The sequence below is a fragment of the Carlito syrichta genome, unplaced genomic scaffold (genome assembly GCF_000164805.1).
Source record: "Carlito syrichta isolate Samal-C Ts95f unplaced genomic scaffold, Tarsius_syrichta-2.0.1 Scaffold308652, whole genome shotgun sequence".
In the NCBI taxonomy this organism is placed as follows: domain Eukaryota; kingdom Metazoa; phylum Chordata; class Mammalia; order Primates; family Tarsiidae; genus Carlito; species Carlito syrichta.
The window spans coordinates 589,262-611,254 of record NW_007252748.1 but is presented as its reverse complement, the minus strand read 5'-3'; positions in this window follow the sequence as shown (position 1 = coordinate 611,254).

Sequence of the window (21,993 nt, the reverse complement as noted above, 5' to 3'; positions counted from 1 at the left end):
TCAGCAAAAAGAGATAATTCGACCTCCTCCTTACCAATTTGGATTTTTTTTTTTTTTGGTAGGGTAGAGATGAAGTCTCACTATGTTGCCCAGGCTGGTCTTGAACTCCTGGACTCAAGCAACCCTCCCACCTCAGCCTCCCAAAGTGCTGGGATTATAGGCATGAGCCTCCTTGTCCAGCCTTGGATGTCTTTTGTTTCCTCTTGACTATCTGGCTAGGAGTTCCAGTATTATGTTGAAGAGAAGTGGTAGGTTTTTAAATATATCAACTTATGCACCCACGAGTGTTGTATGAGAATGCCAATTTATCTGTATCTTTGCTAACTAGTTATTGTTCTTTTTCATCACTGCCAAGCAAAGAAAAGGGCAAAATGGTAAGTCTTTTAACATTTATTGGATTAATATGCAGTTGAATATTTATTTGTATACTGACCAATTTTATATATATATATTTGTGTCATATTATTACATGCCCTTTTATGAGAGTGTTTATTTCTTTCCTACTGATTTTTTTTTTTTTTGAGTTGGAGTCTCACTCTGTCGCCCAGACTGGAGTGCAGTGGCCACTCCCAGCCACCTCAGCCTCAATCTGCTGGGCTCCGGTGATCCTTCCGCCTCAGCCTTCCGAGTAGATGGAATTACAGGCATGCGCTACCATGCCCGGCTGATTTTTTGATTTATTGTAGAGATGAGGTCTCGCCTGCCCAGGTGGGTCTCGAACCTGCGGGCTCAGGCAATCCACTCACCTCAGCCTCCCAAAGGTGCGGGATTACAGGCTGAGCCACGGAGCCCGGCTCCTATTGATTTTTAACAGCTATTCATAGATTGTGACTATTGAAACTCCTACTAGCCATATATGTTATAAATGTATTTTCCAAGGTTGTCAGCTGCCTTTGGCTGTATTTATGGCTTGTTTGGGAAGTAGGGCTGTTTTCTTTTTGTGATAAAAATTTATCAATTTTATCTTCTATGGTTTTTACTTTTGGCATCATGCTTAAACTATCTTTTCTTACCTCAAGGATATATAGATATTAAATGATGTTTTCTCCTAATACTTCACAGATTTATTTTATACTTGATGTTTAACTCACTTGGAACTTTTTTCATTCTATGGTATGAGTTTATTTTGTCCCACCATTCACTTGAAATGGAAATAGCATATTTGGGGTGAGATGTCTTTTTCCCCTTGACTGTTCAGTATCTTCTGCTCTGATGACACATCAGGCTTTCTGTTATTTAAAAGCCAACTTTGGTTTCTTCAGCTGAATTCTCCTCCTCAACAACCTCCTCTTTCTTGCCCCTACCCCTGCTGTGACTCACAGCATACCTTAGCTAGGAAGGAAAACTCAGATGAGGCATGAAGGGCAGGGGGGCTGTGGTTATTGCACACCAGATCTGGGTAATTTGGGGGGTTTAATCCCCATAACAACTCTGAGAAGTGTCATTACTGCCATTTTATGAAGAGGAAACATCAGGCCAGCAAGAGTCTAATACCTCACCAAAGCGTCAATTCAAGTGAATAGTGAAACTGCAATTCAATCCAATCTGCTCACTCTGAAATCCACAGCCCACCCAGCATCCTCAGCAGGAAGCAGGAACAGGCAGACACTCCTTCCCTCTAGATACTTGGAAGGTGTCTTAGTTCAAACTGCTATAACTAAAGATCATGGACCATGTGGCTTTAACAACAGACGTTACAGTTCTCAGTTTTGGATGCTGGAAGCCCAAGATCAAGGTGCTGGTAGATCTGGTGTCATGAGGGTCCTAGCTTTTAGATAGCTCCTACCACTGTCTTACATGGGAGACAGTACGAGTGTGAGCGCATTCAAGCATGCTCTGGTCTCTTACTCTTCTTATAAGGGGGACTAATCTCATATGGGAACTTCTCACAACCTTATTTAAAACTTATCACCTCCCATAGGTCCCATCCCCACATCCTATCCCATTGAGGGTTAAGGTTTCAACATGTGAATTTGGAGGTGGGAGGGACACATTCAGTCCCCAGTGGAAGGTCCCTCCCTCCAGGAGTCATTCTGGCACGCAAAAGGGACATGGGCTGAATGCTCTACAAGACAGAAACAGACTCTCTGAAGAGGGAAACGTTATGTTAAGGACACAGTTTGTTTCTCAGACCTGACTTTCCTTTGCAGAAAAGGAAGAGATCTATAAATTCTGTGTCACTGCAAGATGACAGAGGTGGGATTCCAGCAGGGAAGTGAGAGATCAGGAGGCCATCTGCTTGGTGATTTTGTCTCTGTTCATTCCCTGGAGTCAGGAAATTTCTGCAGACACTATGCAGTCTTCTTGGCAACTCACACCAAGGACACATTCCTAAAGTGAAACGTCTGTAGTGTCCCTGTGGACCCGTGAATGACTGTTATTACCTCTGACTTCTCAATATTGGAGGCTGACGGGCAGTGTGGTCTTGGCACCATGGTCTCCTTGACTTAGGGTGGGAAGTATGGGGTCTTTCAGTAAGTGAGATGCAGTGGAGTCTTAATCAGTCCTTAGAGAGCCTGTAAGACCCCCTCCAGAATTTTTTTGTGTTCTTAAAGCCACTGTGATTGATGATGAAGAATCCTAACGTATCAAGAACCAGCCTTTTCACTAAAAGAGGGCTGTGGATTTCAATGTGGTGGAAGTCAGTACATTTTCTTTCGATCATTCAGTCAATCAACACACACCTATTACGTTTCTACTCTGCACCAAACCACAGCCAGAAACAAATAATACATAACTCCCGTGCTGCACAGATATGCTGCCAAGGGCCATGATGCAACTAAGCAGAGAGGTTTGCAGGTAAGGGAGAATGGCAGAGGGCACCTGATCCAGCCTGGGGCAGCAACCAGCTACCAGGAAAGGCTTTCTCAAGAGGTGGGCTGTAGGAATCACACAGTAAGTGTGAATTGGACCTGGCTGAGGAGATGCCCAAAAGAGGAAGAAGGGGAGGCATGGCAGGCAGAGAGAGCCCCATGTGCAAGGAGGGAGGCAGGTGGGGTAGGGGATGAGCCCCCACAACTGCAACTGAACCGTGTGGCTGCAGCCCGGGTCCAGGAGAAGAGCAGTGAGAGACGAGGCTTGTTGGGTCCCAGGGCTGGGCTCAGATGGGGCTGAGACCTAGAGACTGCAGCACAGTGGAGAGAAGGAAACATCCCAAGGGAGAAGAGGGCCTGAGAGAGGAGGGCTGGTATGAGAGGGTCTGACTAGGGAGATGTGAATAATGGGGTATTCCTGAGGAAAAGGGGGGTGTTATTGAGAGAGCCTGGCTTATACCCTTGGGATTGTAGCTTGGCTGTACCAACTCTCCCTGCCTTCCTTAACATCCCACCCAAATGGCCCAGTCTTCCCTTGGGAGGAAGTCATCCTGCAAGCCGGACTCATAATCCCTCGGCCTGAATTTTCAGTGACTCTCATCAGCCCTTTTCCTGAAACTCCTGTCCCCTCCTACCCTGTTTCCCCACCTAGGGGCAGCTCCTCTTTCCAGGACCCCAAAAGGTCTGCTTATACAAGGATATTGAGCTCCTTCTACATTTAGAAAGATAAAATACACAGAGAGAGGTATAACCACGCCCCAACATGGGCACCAGGTCATTTATTTCACCCTCGTGATCACTGGGAGTGATAGCACACAGACTGCGTCCTTGGGAAGCTTCTGGCCCAAATGAGGCGACAGAAGTCAACAGACAAGAGCTGTCATAGAGAAGGAGACAGAGGGAGTGGCTGTGGGGGTCATTTGCCAAGAACCCATCACACGGGAGACATGGAGCCCAGGTGCTGAACTACGAGCTGGAATGTCCTGGTGAGAGAGAGGAGTGAAAACAGATGCCCCTCCGCATTGAGGGTAGAGTGTCCTGTGTGCCCAGGTGTAGGGTGGGGAGGTGTAGGGCAAGGGCCCGAGGAGCTCTGCTTGCCATCCTGCTGATCATGCTGTCTAGGGGAGAGGGTAGGCAGGGATTAACACTGGGGAAACTGAGGCCTGAGAAGTTGTGTATTCGTGATGGATGGCTGGAGTGACTGGGCATGGCTGTGAGAGCTGAGCCAAGGCTCCCACTGGGGTGCTGGGGGGGGAATGGGGGAGGCCTAGATGAGCGCCCAGAGGCACTGATGGCAGAGGAACGGGGAGGGCCATAGGCAGAGGTGTATCTCTCTTGCAAACAGGGTCTCCAGTGGGACTGCGGCCCAGGGGGAAGGCCAAGCAGTACTGCTGCTGGCGCCAGGAGCCCGGTGCATCCCCTCCTTCCAGATGGAACAAGAATGCACCATTCAGCAGGAATCCTTGGGAAACTACAGGCAGCCGGACAGAGGAGGGAGAACCCCAGCCATCCCTCCACTGGAGGCTTTGAGGGATGCCTGCATGAGGCTCTGCCAGGCAGACCTAGGCAGGGCTTAACTTGGCAGCAAGCGGAGTTCCCAGCTGGCATCAGCGGGAGGGACAGAGGCAGAAGACCATGTTAGGGAAGGGGGCATTACGTAGCCTGGCTGCACCTGACTGTGCCCTCAGGTCTCATCTGCCGGGGCCTTCTTGGCCAGCCCTGACTCTCCTAGATACGCGTTCTTCTGTTCAGTGCTGAGTCCTTGCTGCTCAGGAAATGCTCTTCTGGTCATGTCCCTCCTGCTGTTCAGAACCTTTGGTGACTTTCTTATTCCACCTTAAATAAGAGTCATAAGGCTGGTATTTATGGCCCTGCTGTCTTAGTACAGGTGCCCCTAGAAGAAGATCCAGAAGCATGGAGTAAAATGCAAGGCGCTGATTTGGAAGGTGAAGGGAACACTGGGTCAGAAGCCAAGAGGTGTGTCATCAAGCCAGATCCCACACTGGGTGGCAGGACCCTAAACCCATGAGGGAGCCCTGCGAGCTTTGGAGATATCCAAAGGTGACTGGGCTAGGGCTTCATCATTAGTTGAGGGCTGTTCTCAGAAGGAGCTAAGTCCTGGAAAACGCCATTCTTCCCTACAAGTGGCAAATTCGCCCTGGGGGGCACAGAAAGCCCAAGACAGAGAGGTGTAGAGGTGGCAGGTGTCTTTGGCCCTATGGCCCTGAAGCCAGCAGGGGAGATGTGGACGGGGCCCCAGCAGGCACCTGGTGCCTGTGTGGATGATAGTCATGCTGTCTCCAACACATCTTGTGCAGTCGCACCTCAAAGTCCTGCTACGGCTGTTTCTCCATCTGAGAGTGGCACCCCCTCCTCTTGACCAAATCAACTCCTCCATCTCCTAGGAGACCCACTACAACCCCTCCCTTCTCCGAATATTTTTCTTTTGACTTGTAATTTAATTAAGAGACAGACATCAAGGAGCAAGGGAGAAAGTATGGGTTTCTGGGTCAAATAGACTTAGCTATAAATCTTGGCTCCACCCCTTTTAGTTGCACAAGCTCAGGCAAGCTACTTATCCACCTGGAGTGGCAGTTTCCTCATCTGTGAAATGGGAACAATGTCTCCTGTCTTGTATGATTATGGTGAGGATTCTAGGGGTTGCGTAAATCCCTGGCACCATGTGGCACTTGGAGGACGTGGGCGTCCAAATCCACAGCTATCGAGTATTCCTTGATAGAAAACTCTGTTGGGTGGGCACCCATTCTCTCAACTCTGTTTCCTTTGAGACTACAATTTAATTTAATGTGTTTGTTTAATTTATTTAGTTAACTTGAGTATAAAATCTAATAATGAACATTGAAGTGGTCAGAGAAAATACACTAAGTTATATAAGAGTCAGATAAAAGGCAGAGGTCTGGGCTAGACCCTGCTGTGTTTTGCCCCTTGAACTTCCTTCTCACCTCACTAGCATAGTGCTGGCCACTTGGCGAGTCTCCATGACTATTTGGCAAATGTTTCCACATGCCTTTCTCTGACTTCTCTCTCTCCTATATTGCGATCCCTGGCTTCAGGATTAGACAGTGTCACCTGGATGTGCCACCCAATTTAAAGTCTAAGCTGTCAAGGATGGAGTTCATGTCCTCCCGCCCTCAGGCTTCTCCTCTTCACCACACTGGCCCTGTCACCTTCCCCTGCCATGTCCATGCCGTCCCCTCTCCACCCCATTTCTGGAGGCCAGGCTGCTGCAGAAGGCTGGAAATACAGACCCATGTTGAGTGGCCCTTCAAGGGGGGCACTGGAAGGGCTGCTGTCTTAGTTTCTAGAGCCTTCCTCATGGGGCACTGGAGGAACTCCAGATTTCCTGGGCTGTCCGCCATCATTATGTAGATGGTGCCAGTGAATGTGGTCGTGACCCTGAACCTGTCTCCTCACCCGAAAATGGAACCTACACCTTTAAGGTCATTCCAAGAACTACACGAGATGATGCATGTGAAGCATTCTGCAGAGACCCTGCAAGGAGTAAGCCGGCAGTGTGCATCAGTCCTCACGATGGATATTATTATCATCATAATTATCATGGCCAGTGTGATATCACACCCATTCTCTCAACTCTGTTTCCTTTGAGACTACAATTTAATTTAATGTGTTTGTTTAATTTATTTAGTTAATTTGAGAATAAAATCTAATAATGAGCATTATACACTAAGCTATATAAGAGCCAGATAAACAGAGGTCTGGGCTAGACCCTGCTGTGTGACAGAAAAGTGACTTCCCCTCTTTGGGCCTCCAAACATGCTGTGGGATTTGGGAGGTTGTTTAATTGTAGGTCTCAGGCCTCTGAGCCTAGAAAGCAGAAACCAGGGGTTCCTAAACAAAAAACCTATAGTTAAATTAGATCTCCTAAAGCCAGGAGGAAAGGTCTGAGGCACAGCCTGAGCTCCTAGCCATGGATTCCCTGGGAATATGCAGAATCCTGCAGAGATAATCCCCTGCTGCCAGACTGACCTGGCACTGACACTTGCTCCTGTCACTTCGTCAGCTTGGTCTTCCAGTCCGAGGCTCAGCACAGGCAGCCCTCAGCCCTTGGGGAGGGAGACCTGGAGCTGAAGGACACTCAGTCCCGCAGGAAACTGTGGATCCCTTAGGGTGTTGTCGCAAAAAGGGGGCAACAAGGCAGGGGAAATTTTCCAGTGTTAAAGCTAGCTGCAGGGCCGGGCTCAGTGGCTTATCCTATAATTCCAACACTTTGGGAGCCTGAGGCGAGTGGATTGCCTGAGCCCACAGGTTCGAGACCAGCCCGGGCAACTTGGTGAGACCTCGTCTCTACAAAAAAATCAAAAATTAGCTGGGCGTGGTAGTGCATGCCTGTAGTTCTGGCTACTTAGAAGGCTGAGGTGGAAGGATCACCAGAGCCCAGCAAGTCAATGCTAGGGTGGCTGTGAGCGTGCCACCGCACTCCAGCCTGGGTGACAGAGTGAGACTCCAATTCAAAAAATAAAAGATAAACTGCAGCTCCTGGAGGGGTAAACCCACCTTGTGTATCCCACTTTTTGAGGGGCACCCTACACTGAAGGTGTCCTCCCATCTCCTCCCTCTCACCACCCTGATCTCAGCTTCTGCCCCACGGGGTTCTCACTCTTTTGCGCGAGTGGCTTTTTCCCCTGGATCAGATTCTGGATCTGGAGATTGGGGACTGGGGATCGTGTCCTTACTGCCCAGCCAAGCAGCATGAAAGTTGGGCTTGACCCAGCATGGTTTCCATGCTCAGTGCTGCAGACAAATGTGCATTGTGATGGGTCCCAAGCCCCAGGCAGCTCCATGGACTCAGAAAGCCATTGCCTTGGCAACCAGAGAGCCCAGGTGCAGGAATTGATTCTGCATTCAAATCCTGACTCTTTCTCTCTGGTCATGTAGCCTTGGCTAAGCCACCTCCCATGCCTGCGCACCAGAGACCTGTACATATCAGAGACTTCTCACATCCCAGGGTAGCTGTGCACTCTGGCCTGGGAGGGGATGCGCCTTCCTCTTGGTGTGTAGGAGCTGAGTGTGGCTCTGAGGAAGGAGGTGTCCAGGCCAGCAGACGACATGCTGATACCTGTGAGCACTGCAGAGGATCCAGAACTGTCTGAGGCCCAGGGACAGACGGAGGAGTTGCAGGAACAGAGATGTGTGGCCACATGCAGTGGTCAGTGTTGGGTACTTAGAAAGGTCAAGTGGCTTCACATAAGGCCAGGACCAAAGCAAGGCCAATCCAGGCACCTGCCTCAGAGGAGAGAAAGGGGCCCATCCACGTGGCCAGGGGGTCACATAAGCCTCCATGCTCTCAAAGACACACACAGGTGCACACACGCAATTACACCCACCACCCCCATCTCAGAGGAGGAGCAGACAGGGAGTCTGAACATTTACCCAAAAGAGAATGAATTGCCCTGAAGAAACCAAGCTGGAACAAACCAAGCTGATTTATTGGCAAATCAGTTCCTTTCTCCTGGTACTCAGCAGGGTGGAGGTCCTGTGGAGGAAGAGTTGATAGCAGCAGCCTGTTTGAGTGCAGTGTAATTTGGGCCACCTCACCCATGTTCCCACTTCCCCCTTCCTGAGTGACATTTCTCCAGCTCAGGCTAGGAAGCAGCAGTGCTCTCCCTTTACTCCTTACTTACCCAGCAGCCAGCATGCCAGACCCTGGCCAGGAGCTATAGGGAGACAGACACAGGACAGGGTCCCTGTCCCCCAGGACCTCTTGGTCTAGTTTAGAAAACAAGACTCTACATATGTTGACTTTTTGTTAAAGAGCAGCCATAGTTATTTGCTCTGTGAAAGAGGTGGTATAGAGGAGAGGATTGTTCATGTGGGAGACATTTTTGTGGGACAGAATAGTCAGACAGGGTTTCCTGGAAGAAGATGGATCTCTGAGATTATATGGTGGATTCATATGGTGGATGGAAGAGAAGGAGGGCTTCTCATGTATCCACTCATCCATTCATCCATTCATCCACCCACCCACTCATCCATCTACCCAAACATTCATCCATCCATTCATCCATCCATCCATCCATCCATCCATCCATCCATCCATCCCATCCACCTATCCATCCATCTATTCATTCACCCACCAACACACCCATTTACTCATTCTTCCATCCATCCATCCATCCATCCATCCATCCATCCATCCATCCATCCATCCATCCATCCATTTGTCCTTCCTTCCATCCATTCATCCATCCACCCACCCTTCCATTCCTCTATCCATCCACCCACCTACCCACTCACCCATTCATTCAAACATCTATCTGTTCATCTATCTGTCCATCCACCCATTCACCACCCAAACATCCATCTATCCATCCACTTATTCACCCACTCATCACCCTTTTATTATTTATCTACCTCTCCACCCATCTACTCCAGCCACCCAGTCAGTGATACTTATGAAGTCCTTAAGAGCCAGGCACAAACTATAGAAGATTAATGAGACACTCAAGATTGCACATTGCAATTCAGTTATCAGGCACTGTCTCTGAGCCCACAAGCTGAAGTGGTCATTTGAAGAGACTTGGTCATTTCATGTTGTAATCTTCTATTAGAGCTTTTACCATAGTTTTTTTTTCTTTTTGGCTAGGTTGTGATAAAAGCTGTGTGTGTTTGAGGCAGGAAGCAATTCCCAAGTCTAGGAACTTTAAAATCACTTTTTCCTGCCCTTGGCAAGCTGACCTCTGCTTTCAGGGGGACATGAGCTTGGGCAAGGCAGAAGTAGCAGAGGCATCCTTGAAAGATCAGTTTTAACTGGAAAAATCACATGATATATCTTATTTTTATTTTAAAAAGTGTTTTGAATCGGGGTCTCATTCTGTCACCCAGGCTGGAGTGCAGTGGCACAATCATGGCTTACTGTAGCCTCAACTTCCCGGGTTCAGGCAATCCTTCTGCCTCAGCCTCCTGCATAGCTGGGACTACAGGTGCACACCACCATGACTGGTTACTTTTTAAAAAATTTTTGTAGAGACAAGATCTGTTATCTTGGCTGGTCTCAAACTCCTGGGCTCAAGCAATCCTCCAGCCTTGGTCTCCCAAAATATTGGGATAATAGGAATGAACCACCACTACCAGCCTATGTTTATTTTTTAAACAAAACTAATGCAAGACTTTCCTTTCCAAGTGGCCACCTGTGCCTGGTACACTCATTCTCATGACATTCATATGTAGGGGAGGCTGTGGGCAGTGGGGTCAGGTGGACCTGAGCCAAAGCCCCAGCATTGCAGCTCATCATGGTGCTGCCTTGGGCATGTTTCCCTGAACCCCAGTTCTCTCACCTACAGAGTGTGGAAAGTTCTACCTTCTTAAAGGAGCTGTACAAGAACTCAGGTACCCTGCCTAGCCCACTCATCTACCTAGGCCCTCCAGGCTCAGAAGTCATCACAAAGTTCAGGCCATTCCACTGCCGGTGAGTTATGGACCTCTGTATCATTGGAAGATGGCTCTGGAACTGGAGGCCCAAAGAACAATGAGAGTTGCCCACAGCTCAACAGTGAGCCTATGCCAAGACCAGAAATAGAATGAGCCCTCACCCCCAGCCTCCGTGTCCCTTACCATACTCGGCCTCTTGTCCGGGATCATCTGAGGTATATAGTCTTACATCCCTTCTCCAGCCCTCCTGACCGCTCCAGTCGGGACAGGCTCCATCATCCCTCCCCTGGCACTATGTATGCGGGATGGCCTCTTCTCCAGAGCCCTTACCCGCCCAAGGCTTCCCTTTCTTACAACATCCTTTTAAGGACTTGCGTCCTCCCCTGGCCTGGGGATCTCACTGTTCTCAGAAGAGTCGCCCAACTCCCTGCCCTCTTTTCTCTTCCACGAGCTATCCTGGCGTCCGCCTCACCAACCCCTCAACAGACACCCCAACAAGTCCTCAAAGTCTGCATGTGGCTGGCATTCCCTTCTGCCTGTAACGCAGCCAGCCACAGCCTTGTTCTTGACACCACTGGCAGGGAACACTGACAGCCCCCTGAATCCTGCCATGACCCCCAGCTGGTCTCCAGTTGTTCATTTCCATTCCCTCCCAGGCCATTGTCGTTCTAGCTTCAGAGCTTTCCTTTTGAGCTATAATCTGATCTTGTCACATCCTGCTTTTTTAGACAACCCAATAACTCACAGTGGCCTTAAGATGGTTCATAATCCAGGTCCTTCATGGCATGGTCCCTGTTGACGCCGCCCTGTCTCAGGCCCCTCCCTCAGCTGTGTGCCCTCCATCCCCTGCTTGACTGGTTCCTTAGGGTTCATCTCTAATGTCCCCTACATCAGCAAAGCTGTCACTCCATGCCCACCCGCACCTCAGGGTGTTCACATGGGCATGAGGCTACACAGATGAGGTGAGGTAAAGAAGGCGCAATTGTTATCACCATTTAGCAGATAAGAGAAATTACTCTCAAAGAAGGCGACATGCTTGGTCACACAGAGAGGGTGTAGCACCATCCTGGGCCTTAGACTGCAGGATTTAAAACAATCCTGAGCAATCTCAGGGGGGTTGGTGTTTATTTTTGCTAGGAATAGCTAGAAAGGCTAGCTGCAGTAATTACAGTTTCTTCTGCTCTCCGAGGGGCTGCTATCTTTGGCAAACTAATTACTAATAAGGTTTTCTCAACAGCCAGTGTAATCACCAGAGAAAACAATCTTTAAGGACTCCTTCCACCCAATTGGAGGTTTGATGCTGCAGCCGCAGTGCTCTGAGAGACGCAGCTCCATGACGGGTGGGCAGAGCAGAGCACCTCTTGTGCTGGTTAAGCCTCTTGGCACCTGCAGAGCAGGCTCTTGCTGTCCACTCCTTCGCAGGGGACCAGGGTGGGCAGAGAGGGTGCCTGGAGTCACTCGTTCCCCCACTTCTAACAGTAGCTTCCCTCCCTGCCACCCAGATTCAAGTACCAACTCTGCTAAGAATCTGGTGTTAATTTCTTGACATTAAGAAAAGGACATGTCCGGGCTCAGTGGCTCAGCCTGTAATCCCAGCACTTTGGGAGGCTGAAGCGAGTGGATTGCCTGAGCCCATGGGTTCAAGACCAGCCCAGGCAACTTGGAAAGACCTTGTCTCTATAAATAAAAAATTAGTCAGGTGTGGTAGTGCATGCCTGTAGTTCCGGCTACTTGGAAGGCTGAGGCGGAAGGATTGTCAGAGCCCAGCAGGTTGACTCTGGGGTGGCCATGAGTGTGCCACTGCACTCCAGCCTGGGCAACAGTGTGAGACTCCACCTTAAAAGAAAAGAAAAGAAAAGGACAGTCACCCAGAGGACTCAAGTAATCCTCCCACCTCAACTTCTCAGAGTTCTGGAGTTACAGGCATGTGCCTCCATGACTGGCCTGGATGTACACTTTTATTTATGAATTATTTTAATTGCATATAATAAGCATATATCATGTTTACAAGCTCAGGAAGTTCGTTCTGAGTGAGCTGCCCAGAACCTGCCCCCAGCACCCTGCTTCCTTGTGCTGAGAAACCTACAGGTTGTCTCCAGGGCAGGCTGGGCTCCTCCCATACGCTCAAGGCAGAGAGAAGAGACCCACATGTGTGTCAGAGGCAGAGGTCTCCAGTTGCCAGCAGGCAGCCGGTTTCTGTCACTTTAACTGAAGCCTGCTCTGCTCCCCGGCTCATTAAAATGTTTAGGATTGAACACAGGCTGACAGGCTGTGCCTCTGTGTTCATGGACAGTCATTGAATCCTTTTTTTGTCAAAATTCCAGACCCAAATGGAGATGACTGACTTTGTGATATATACACACTTCCACCTCCAAATCAGTTCCTATTGATCTGTTTCCAACAGTTGGTGTTGATATTCTTTTTTAGTTGCTACTGCAAATCATAAATATGGATTTAAGAACTTTAAAAAAAAAGTTTTGGAAATATTTCTCTTTCCCCAAATCTCCCAGAGGTGAGAAAGGTTGGCTGTCCACTTGTCCAGCTTCCCCTCTGATAGAGGCTCAGAAGAAAGAACTTTGGGAGGACCAGGTCCTGGGGATGTACATTCAGCTCCCATTGTCATCTGACCTGGAGGACCCCCTTACTCTCTGGGTCTCTGTCTGACCATCTGCAGGAAAACCAGCAGTGCTGAATGAGTTCTCAGGCCACCACCTGGCCCAAGCTGTGTGTCTGGGGCTGTGAGGAAGGCACCCGATTAGCACTCAGACCTGTGGGGAGACACCCAAGATTCCAAACCTGGGAGGGTAGCAGGCGTGGTGGGTGCTCCAGGGGGCTCCAGGGTCAGAGTCAGGCCTGAAGCGTTTAGTCAAGTCCTGGTTCTGCCTCTAATGAATCAAGACAACCCTGTACCTCGGTTTCCCCATCTGTGAAGCGAAGATGATAGAAATATTACTGCCTTGTGAGGCTGTTGTCGGGACTGTGGGGTCGATATGGGTCACCTGCAGTGGTGTCTAGTGTTTCTGGGTGTGACCTGTTGTGATCAAGAGGCTGTGGTCCGGGGTACAGTGCGTCAACAGCAAGAAAGCCCACCGCCTCAACCATCTTCTCTCAACATCTTGGTCCACACCTTATTATTTCCTTGGATGTCTTTGCATCACAACCTTAAAGTCCATGTCAAGGCATTCCCTTTAAAAATGTTGGAAAGGCAGCATTTTCCAAGGATGGGCTCAGAGAGAGAAGCCCTCCTGGAAGCTGCCCCTTTGTGGCACACAGCCTCACTCCCTGGACCCTGGGGACTTGCTCTTTCTGCCCTGCCTCTACTCTCTGTCCCCTACCAAGCCTGGAAGCCTGATCTTTCTCACTGCCAGGATGCTGGGTCCCAGGATCCAGGTAAGACCCTCAGCTTCCTCCTCTAGTTTGCTCTGCTCCACTTCTGTCTCAGCCCAGAGTGCCTGCGACTGGGTGCTGGCAGCCTGAGGGGAGGCTGGTATCCTGTGGGCCACCTCCAGCTAGATGGAACCTTTCTTCCCCATGACTCATCAGTCAAGTGATCAGAGTCCACAGATGTTTCTGGACAGCAGGCAACGGAGTCCAGGAGGACAGAGGGTGAGAGAGCAGGGAAGGGGCCGGAAAGAAGGAGTGAAGTGACCGCCTGTGGAGTGACCTCCTCGACCTGGGAAACGAAGCCATGTTACTGCTAATCCACACCGACCCTGGGAGGGAGACCTTGCTTCTGGGCTTGGGGAGGTTGAGTAAGCTGTCCAATGTCACAGAATGAATAGTAAGACTGAGAATCGAGGCCTGACAGTCCTCACAGCCCCTATTCTTTGCATCAAACTGTATTTTATCCAATAGCTCAGAGATATTTTGTTCAAAAGACCAAGTACTCAGCCCCATGCCAGGGCTTTGTTTAGTAGCAGGAAGTTTTGTGGGTCACAGATCAGACAACCTGTGATTTCTGGGACAGTCTTTATTTCACACGATTTGTCTTCTTGTCCTCATAATCCATGGAGAGGTCTTGGAAATTCCAGTCTTTGAGCACACAGACAACTTCCAGAGTCCCTCCTGCACCCATAAGTCATAGAAGTTTGTCACCAGCATATGAGCCTCCGATTTTGGCTTGGACTCTGAGGGGTCTATGTAGGCACCTCCTACATCTGATGTTTCTCTCCCATCTTTCTAAGGGCAAGGCTTGTACCTTATTCATCTCTAAACTCCTGCACCCAAGGCAGGTTAACCAGGGTATGTGCAAACCGTGTCGATGACCCTACTTCATGAGTGCCCAGGCCTCTGGCTTTCCCAGCCACAGGGTGTGTGATAAAGGCTGGATCCCAGGAAGCAATTCCAAAAGGAATGAGTGTCCAAGGGGCTGCAGATCAAGAGATCAGGCACATTCTGTCCCACCCAAGGAAAGGGGCTGGAGCCACACTTGTTCTATTAGGTGCCTGCCCTCCTATACAACAGCAACAAAAAATGTGAGCACAAAACCTCCCCATGAGCTCATCCTGCACCACCTCAAGGCTGTCCCCTCACCCCCTAGAAAGGTAAACACATTTCTGGAGCATCAAGTCGTAACATCACCTGGTGGCCCTACACCTTGTCAGGTAAGACAACTTCATATGCTGGGGCCACCCATTGGCTTGCATTCCTCAGTATAACCTTAAATTTCCCAGCCCCAAAGACACACTTGACAAGCAGGATCTGGTGCAGGTGCCCAAGAATGGTCTTTCCCAGTCCTCTCAGTGATAGGTGGTGCAGTCCTCTTCCAATGACCTCTGAAATTCCAGCCTTTTCCAATCTGAGGCCTAACTACCAAGTCACACTCACTGTGGACTTGGGTTTCCCCTGTCTTGTCTATTCATAACCTCTGATCCTTTACTTAGTCAAAGTCAGGGTCTCTGTGGATTGCCGTTCCTGGTGTCTGCAATAAATGGAGCTGCCTAATATTTAGTCATTCAACAAACACTTCCTGAGTCCTTACTGAACTCCAAGCTTTGGGCTTGGTGCTGGGAAATGAAACTCTCCCGCAGAGCTTCTTCCTTGAAAGAACTGTCCACCTGCCAGGGCAGATAAGACACAAGGTTCACACTTATGGGGACAATGTGGTACAATGGCCACCCCTCACAGCTCAGAGCAGCACCATCCCTCTGGGAAGCCTTCCTCAGCCTCCTCCTGCCCTCTCCAGCTTGGCCAGTCTTCCTTGGATCCCTGCACCCTGTCACAGGTGGGTACCCTGTTGCTCTGAGCCTGTAATTCCTCAAGGGAGGGAAGGTGCCTTGTTTTTCCTCTGTCAGCATCACCTCATAATGAGCCAACCACAGAGTTTCCAACTTAATCAGAATTTATTGAATTAAATAATAAACATTGTTGAGTTCCTCTGGGCTTGTGTGTATGCATGTGTGTGTGTGCAGGAAGGGGTTGAGAGACACAGTTTCAACAATTAAAGCCTCTCGGTGTCTCTTTCGAGATGGGAGAGGGCTGCAAGTGGAGGGTGGAGGTTGACAACAGAAGGGTCAGTTGAGGGCCCGTCACACCCTCCCCTCTTCCGGTCAAGGGGCCAGCAGCTCCCTCTGCTCCAGATCCAACATTGTGTCCTGTGATTATTTTCAACCCACAGAAGAATTGCTTTGAAAGATTTATGTTTCCAACTTGCTTTGGGCCTGGCAGAGTTTGATTAAGACCTACACCGAACAAGAAACCTCAGGTCTGCTGTTTTCTATCAAAATCTAGGCCACAGAGGGAGGTTTTGGGGTTGGTAGGTCCCGCTAACCCAGCTATTGTTAGTAACCGCGTCTGCCATCACGACAGCCGCCAGGCGGCCTGCTGGGGCTACAGGCTGGGACAGGCAGGGCGGGCGATTCTTCAGCTCCCTCCCCTACACATGGCCGCTGGGTGAGGAGGTGTTGGGGGTGGCGGGAGGGTGATATAGGGAAGACTTGTCCAATCGTGCTGGGGGTGGCATGATCTCCAGTTCAGAGGTGTGGAGACCAGGCTCAGGTAGTGTCCAGGGTCTTCCAGTCTCAGTGGCAGAACTGAGACTTTAGCACAGATCTTGTTGTTAGAGTCAAAAATGTGCACAGCACAACTCAGATTGTCTTTATTTCCCATGACTGTCTCGATCCTGCTCATGAGATTCCCCACCCTGCCACCCCATCCCCTGCTAGGGAGTGGGAAATAACCGTGGTAGTTACAGGCAGCTCCATGTCTTCTGGTTTAAAACCATCCCCTTTCAGTCAGTGCAGTATTTGGGGGTAGATTCCAAGATGGCATCTGGGTACAGAACAGAGCCATGGGACGCAGTGTCTTGCCCATGTCTTATGCCACACACAGTTGAAGGAACTGGGTGATCTCTCCACCTGCCTCGCCCCTCCCACCATGTCCAGAGGAACAAGCAAGAATTCACACCTTTGGCAAGCCATGGGGAAGGGGCAGAGCTCCTGTGCCCGGATTTCCTTCCATGTCACTATTTGGCCACCCCCTGCCACTTCGGGTGAAGGGGTTCCCCTTCTCCTTCCTCTGCAGATCACCTCTGTGACATTACATTCCTAATTTTCATGTCTCTGGGGTTCAAATCCTCCAGTCTCCATTTTGAAGAGTAGAAGAGATTGTCGGAATTTAGAAACCCCTTATTTCTCCTCATGAAACCTGACTAATGTCTTGTTCTAGACTCCCCAAAAGCTAACTTAATTATACAGACAACCCCTAGAGGCTTGGAAGTTCATTGGGTCAAATGGTGGATGCAATTAGAAGAGAATTAGAATACGTGCCCATTTTATATTTTCAAGGAACGTCAATTGTAAACTGTCTGACTCGGGGTCACCCTCTCCTCTATGTGTTCTGTCACCTGCTTTGGTCTTAGAGGCAGCAGAACCTGAAAGCCACAGGCAAATACGGCACCCTGGACAATGGGCTGTTTGCAGAGTGACCGATACGATGTATTGCCAAGCCTGGATGTTATGAACATTTATACCAGAACAACAGGCATATACGGGAACTGTCAGAAGTAAACTGGGACATGAGGTCAGTCTGGCTATAAGCTACAGATGCAATCCTCTTCCCCTTTGGTCCCTGTGCAGCCCTTCCTCCTGCCTCGTGATGTCTGGAGACTTCACCTTGAACCCTAGCTGCCCTTCTCCCACAGAAGAACATATCAGCGCAGAGTTCAGCTTCAGAGTCACCCAGACTGGGTTTGAAATCTGCCTTTGCCTGTGTGAGTTGTTTAATTCTTCTGAGCCACATTTTCCTTGTGTGTTAAATAAGAATAATACAGGATCATGGGACAGGGGAAGCAAATGAAATGACATGTGAGATGATGACCATGTTGCTTGGATCATAGCAGGAGCCCGATGATGGGTGAGTAGCACCATGGCTGCTGAGGTCTTCACTCGAACAATCATGGAAACAATGACTTTCCAACCTTTGCCAAGTGCAATCCCAATGGTTCTTTCAAATCCATTTCCTCCTTTGATCTGTTTCTCCCTCCATATTCCTATATTCCTTTGTGCTCATTCATTATTTTCTTTTTTTCTTTTTGTTTTAGAAAGCAAGATTTATTGAGAGGACAGAAAAGCTCCCACAGTGGGAGGGGACCTGTGGGAGTTGCCCCATTTGTTATTTTCCTGCTTGCCCTGGCTTGGTCTCAGGGATGCCCCACTCAATGACCCATGGTCCACCCACCAAATGGAATCCCCCCTTTGCCTCATCTTGAGCCTACTGGTGCCTAGAATAACCTCCCATCATTGTGGCCAGAGCTCTCTAAGTTCCCTATTCTCTATGTGGCTGTCTCCCCGACTGGCTGGGAGCTGTGGGTACAGACCCTAGGTCTAAGTCACCTCAGTGGTCCCACAGTAGAGCACACAACCTGGGTCAGTGGGCCCCCAGGAGATGATTTTAAAATGAGAAAATAAAGGAAGGAGCAAAGAAAATAAAGGAAGGAGCAAAGACGAGACCCTCCTTGCCTACCAGGAGCTCCCCAGAGGTGGAGAAGGCTGAGACAGGCACTGAAAAATTCTTACAACTGTGTGATCACAAGTACCTATTGGGTACAATTGAGTGAGGATGAGGAAGTGACTAGAGCAGAACAATAGGAAAATTTTCAGCACTACACAAAATAAACCAAAGTTCTGGTAAAAAGAAATGTCCTCATGATACCATCAGCACTGTGCTACGAGAGGGCTATCTCAATTTTGTCACATAAATGCCTAGGCTCAGAGAAGTGACATCCTATATCTGATGTCTCACAGCCCAGCATCATTTTTCACATGTAAACGAATGCTTTAGAGGCCTTACAAGAGACTGATAAGAAAGAAACTGATGGAAAAGCAAAATAAGAAGACAGGGCCACATCTCAGGTCCCAAATGTTCAGAATGGAAATATCAAACTTCCCACGCACTTGGCCCATGGGATTCTCCTGTATCTTGGGGTAAGCAGCCTGCTTTGTAAGTCTTAACAGGAGAGAGGAGCTCAGTCACCATGGGTTTCTGGTGACCGGAACCAGGGGCCCACCCTGCAGCTCAGTGACATTTGCTAGTTTTAGCTGCATCCTGTGAGTCACGCCCAGCCCAAGCTTTGGCATATTTTGCTTTCCTCATGAAGCTGCAGCAGGGAATGGGCCATGCCCCTGCCCTTTGAGATGCTGGGCATCTTCCGTTCACTCTGCTGCCATCTTCAATGAATGTGTCTCTGCTTATTCATCTACTGACTCATGTATTCGCTCAGTCACCCAGTTCATTTGCTCAGTCACCCACTTACTCATTCCTGTGTCCGCTCACTCAGTCATTCGCCCACTCTCACTCATGTGGTCCTTCCCAGAGTCACTGAAGTGTTCACCTGTTTATTTGTTTGTTCACTCATGTATTCACTTATTCACTCTTCTTTGAGTTCCTGCTCTACACAGTTACACAGTCTGTCATGACTGCCGCCCTGCAATATGGCTCCCCGTGGGCCACTTCTTTGCCCCAAGAAAGCCTTCCCCACCACTTGCCAAAGAAAGCCCAAGTCCTTTGGTTGGCACTCAGAGCCCTCCGTGGGAAGGTCCAGCCTCTCTCCAGGGCTTTTGGGCTCTTCCCTCACTCCCTCCCAGCCAGACTATCACCCACCTATCTTAGACGTGGCTTCCACATGTGTGGATTCAAACAATCAAGGGTGGAAAATATTAGAAAATAAATAAAGAATAACAATACAACAATAAAAAAACAAATAAAAATATAGCATAACAGCCATTTATATAACATTTACCTTTTATTAGGTATTACAAGTAATCTAGAGATGATTTAAAGTATACGGGAGGACATGTGTAGGTTATACACAAATGCTACACATTTTTACATCAGGGACTTGAGCATCCTTGGATTTTGGTATCCACGGGAACCAGTGCCTGAAGGGTACCAAGGGATGACTGTACCAGGTCCTAGGCGAGGTTCTGAAGCTCACAGCCGAAAGTGATTTCCTTCCTGTCCACGAGAAGCAGGCAGGACCAATAACTAATTACAGTTAACCACATGGTGAGTGTTGCAATTGAGAAATATACAAATTGGTTTTGGAGCGCAGAAGCAGGAAGGACTCTTTGGGGCCTGAGGATACAGAAAAATCCACTGGAGGGTTCCAGCCTATTGGGTGGGAGAACAGCCTTGCAGTGGTGGGCAGCAGGGAAGGGTCTAGCATGGTTCAAGGAATTGAGAGAGCGTGGGGTTGGTGGCCAGCCGTACAGCTGGGGAGGTGAGTGCAAGGACACTAAGCGATGTGAGCCAGGGGCCATCACCTCAAGGTCACAGGGCTGCACGAGTCACACAGATGAGACATTAACGAGGACCAGGCATCGTGCCCATGTTCACAGTGGTCACAGTGTGAGTGGGGCATCTGCAGGTGCTGGAGGGAGCTTGCCCACCTGAGAGCAGCACCCACATGTGTCCTCTCTGCCTTTTTCCACCTCACTCTGCCCTGCAGGTTGTACCTCAGTGGGCCCGTGCCCTGGCTTTCTGGGTGGCTCTGGTGTTATCAGAGACCCATGAGATGAAGTCAAGACGGGGTCTTCATCCTCCCAGCTACCTCTCTCAGATGGTCACGGGCCAGCTATGTCCCTGCCCTGGAACTCTCAGCTGTGGTCAGGTGGTCTCACAGGGCCAGGTTCTAGGAGCCTTGCTTTCCTAGAAGCCCTGGAACTCTCAGCTGTGGTCAGGTGGTCTTACAGGGCCAGGTTCTAGGAGCCTTGCTTCAGCTTGGGGACGCTGAAGGATCATGGTCTCCGGGGCTTGCTTGACCCCGTGGTTTCCCCATGTTCTGCCCACACCTTTGCAAATAGCTCCTGTATGAAACTCACTTCAGATTCCACAATTGGCATGTGCCACCTCTTTCCTGCCCAGACCCTGCCCGCTTCATACCTGAAACATCTGCTGCTGGGGGAGGGTGCAGGTCCACCTTCCACCCTGGGGGAGGGTGTTGTGTGCCTTGAGGACTGTCTGGCCATAGAGGGAAGTTCTACAGGTGGAGGAAGCCTCACCTAGCACAGGTGGATGACAGCCTGGCTGGGCAGGAGTGAGGGGAGGGCCAGGAGGCCCCAGAGAGAGGCTGGGCCTTCCCATGGAGGGCTCTGAGTGCCAGCCAAAGGGCTTGGGCTTTCTTCAGCAAGTGGTGAGGAAGGATTTCAAGTGCGGGGCAAAGAAGGGGCCCACTGGGGAGCCATGCTGCAGGGAGGCAGTCAAGATGCTTTGTGATGCTGAGGCGGTGAGAAGAGCGTGGGAAAGAGACCTGGCAGCGGGTATGGGGGGAGTGAGGGGCACCACACGAGGGACTAGCCTACCGCGAAGATGACAGGGAGGTGTCTCAGCTTCAAATTCTGCCTCCGCGACAGCCAGGCTCACACTCCAGCCGCCAGTGCTGCTTCACTCACGCCACAGATAGTACTGAGCACCTGCTCTGGGTAGGATGTTTGAATATGAATGCCACTCTCTCAGGCACTGTGCACAGGCTTTATTTGGAGTAGCTCAGCGGATCCTCACCACAGCCCTTACAGAGTGGGTGCTGTCACTGTCACCTCTTTTCTATGGATGGGGACGTTCGCCCCAGTTCTCACAACTGGTCACTTGTGCAGCCAGGGTTTGAAGGCAGCTGATGAGCAAGTCGGCTTTACCTCCTGGCCAGCCCTGTCCTCAAAGGCTCATTTCCTGGAGGGAACCACAGACAGCTGTCCCTCCAGAATGTACCCATCCCTGGCAGGCAATTGCTTGGGGGGTGTGACCCCAGGTGCCGTTTTGGATTGTGTGTAAGCACTCAACACCCTTGGGCAATCATTGGAACCTGACCCTCAGCCTCTCACAGAGCTGCTGAGGAGGACAAGGGGAGTTCCAGGGCTGTCTTCTGGCAGGGAGGCACGGGCAGGGCAGAGGGGGGCTTACCCAGGGATGAGGAGTCTGCCAAAACTCAGGAAAAGTTCAATAGCCAGAATGAAGGGACATAGGGGAGGCCTAAGGTGAACAGACTGGGAAAAGGGCCTGATGCTTTTCTCCCGATCAATGAGGCTGCAAACTCCTGTCCCATCCCCATCCCAGGACTTTGAGGAAGATGGAGTGACCTAATGGACACCCAGCACATGGATGCTAGTGCAGGGCAGGTGAGGTGGGCTCATACTGAGAATCCACTTATGTTTGCTCTTCTCTCTTCTTTCCCTCATGGGAAGTAGGAAGCCTGTCGGGGGGTTTCTGTTTCCTCAGGGGGCCATGAGGGTTCTGGGGCTGGAATCAGAAGCGACTGGAACCTGGTCCCTTCCTATCC